The following is a 2,500-nucleotide window of genomic DNA, read 5'->3' on the forward strand; positions in this document are numbered from 1 at the left end:
GCTGCACCTCATCCATGCCTGCACCGTCGCAGGCTGGCCCTATCTTCTTCAGCGCCAGGAGACGGGACCGACGGAGGGTCGGACCCATCCATCGGCAAGATGGAATGCCGAGGCCCCCCTGGGCAACAGGAGCGTGGAAGTATCCCAGGGGGGTGTCCGCCGGAAGGCGGAACCATCTCCTGACGGCGGCCCGGATGGTAACGTCGGCCGACTTCAATGCACCCACCCGGGTGCGGCTGAGGGCCAGCCCGTGGTACAGGCCAGGGAGAAGTACGTTGGTGAGAGCGTGGAGGCGCTGTTGCGGCTTCAGCGGAGCTCGGGAGATGACGTCGAGCTCCTCCACCAGGTGGCTACGTGGATTGAAGACACAGCGACCCGCCGTGGAGAATTGCAGCCCCAGGTACCGGAAGGTTTCACCCACACGCAGGGCAGGCATGGTGGTATTGCCTGCTGTGAAGGTGACATTGCTGTCCACCTTCACCTTCTTCTCGCGCCCTGACGCGACTAAGGCGAGGGTGAAACACTGCCGGGCGTTGATCTGCAGCCCCAGGTGGGCGAGGGCTGCGGTAGCTGCGTCGATGAGGGACTGCAAGCCCCTCGGGGTCGCTGCAAACAGCAAGACGTCATCTGCAAAGGCCGCAGCGTTGACTCTGCGACCGAGGATCCGAGCTCCGATGTGGGAGGGCAGTTGGCCTAAAACGTAGTCCACCGCAAAGTTGAACAGGAGGGGGGAGAGGGGATCGCCCTGGCGAACGCCCCGTGCTGGCTGCACAGACACGCCCACGCCGGCGCCGTCCGCTATCACTGTCGTGCTGCCCTCGTAGCACCGCTCGACATACTCGACAAAGCAATCCGGCAGGCCATGCGCCTTCAGCACGGGGCGAAGGGCAGCATGATCTACCGAATCGAATGCCTTAGATACGTCGATTGATGCCACAAAGACAGAGCGGCAGGAGCGAACTGCGTCGGTGAGAGCAGTGTCCAAGATGAAGGTATTTTCCAACATCCCATCCCGAGGGATGAATGCCCGCTGACGTTCGTCCACAGCACATGCGCGCATCAGGCGTGACGCGAGAACCTTGTGAAAGGTCCGCGCCAACACCGAGCAGACCGTAATGGGGCGAAAGTCAGCGGGGGATGTTGGTGCAGCCGTTTTCGGGAGAAGGGACGTCCGCGCGCGAAGCAGGCGTTCCGGAAGGGCGCGGGCCAGAAGGAAGAGATTCATCACTTTCACCAGGACTTCGTGCGGCAGGCGCCGCAACTCTGCTGGGGTAAGGCCGTCCGGCCCGGCTGCTGATCCCCTGGGCGGCAACGCGGCGGCGACCTCCTCATGTGTGACCGGCCCCCATATGCACTCGAGAGCGACAGGCTCTGAGTGCGGGAGGAGGCGGTCACGAATGAAGCCCGCGGTGGAGACGGGCTTCTTGGTGAAGAGGTCCGCCCAGAAGTCCAGCAGACCAGGGATGGCAGGTGGCGGCTGGAGCAGGGTGCCATCCAAGAGGCCGCGCACGCAACGTGCACGCGACCGTCGGAAGGCATCCTGCGTTCTCGCGTACTCCCAGCGGCGCCGCTTGCGCTTCTGCGTCGGCGGCGCGGCAGGCGGCCGCTTCGAAGGTTGGCGCGGCCGCTGTGTCCTGGTGATCGATCTCTCCCCTCTGGACCCGACCGACGCAAGGGCATCCGGGAGCATGCCCAGGATGACATCGGGCGGCGTGCCCCGCCCCAGACCTATGACACGATCCAGGGCAGAGAAACGCTGGGCGGAAGCGGGTAGCCCCGCCAGATGCTCCCAGATGGCGGCGTCAGTCGGCCCCTCCGGCGGCGGCCCGGTGGTGTCGGCCGCGAAGTCCTCGGCTACGTCGACGGGCGGCGCAGCGGCCTCGCCCGCGTCAGGCAGCGGGCTCGCTGCTCCCCGGCGGGACGCCGGCTCTTCCCCCCGACCGATCTCAAGCGCCTCCATGAATTGGCGGACAAGCTGCTTGTGGGCAGCTTGCCGCCGTCGGCACTTGATTGCCTCGAGCGTTCGGTCGGGGAACATCCTGATGAGTTCTTGATTGACGAAGAAGAACCGGGCGTCCCTCTCAAGGAACAGTTCGGCCTCCGCCTTGGCGAGCGACAGGACTTCTTCCTCCGTCCACCTCGCGCGATGCCTCTCCGTGACGATCTCCGCGTTGGCGGCCGCAAGATGTTGGCGGCGGCGATGGACCCCGAGACCGTTCTTGGTTGTAAAGCTGCGGTGGCACTCACTACAGGTATACATAGCTGCAAAAGTTACAAGATTTTCGGCACGGCCGGTTGGCCGGCTAGGTGCTGGGGGAGTTGGGGTGGCACCTTCAGCGGAAGGGCCACCACTTATTCTCTGCTTACTGCCCCCAACTAAAAAAGGGATAGTGCGAGGGGGGGCTGGTAACCCCCCCAAGCCCCTTAAGAGAGTCATAGTTACTCCCGCCGTTTACCCGCGCTTGCTTGAATTTCTTCACGTTGACATTCAGAGCACTGG

At 64.1% G+C, this 2,500-nt stretch overlaps 1 pseudogene; it reads right to left on the reverse strand.

The window, feature by feature from the left end:
- The window catches only part of LOC124607552, a 7,746-nt pseudogene that overhangs the window by 2,439 nt on the left and 2,807 nt on the right, over positions 1-2,500 (reverse strand).

This window comes from Schistocerca americana, chromosome 3 (assembly GCF_021461395.2).
Source record: "Schistocerca americana isolate TAMUIC-IGC-003095 chromosome 3, iqSchAmer2.1, whole genome shotgun sequence".
Classification (NCBI taxonomy): domain Eukaryota; kingdom Metazoa; phylum Arthropoda; class Insecta; order Orthoptera; family Acrididae; genus Schistocerca; species Schistocerca americana.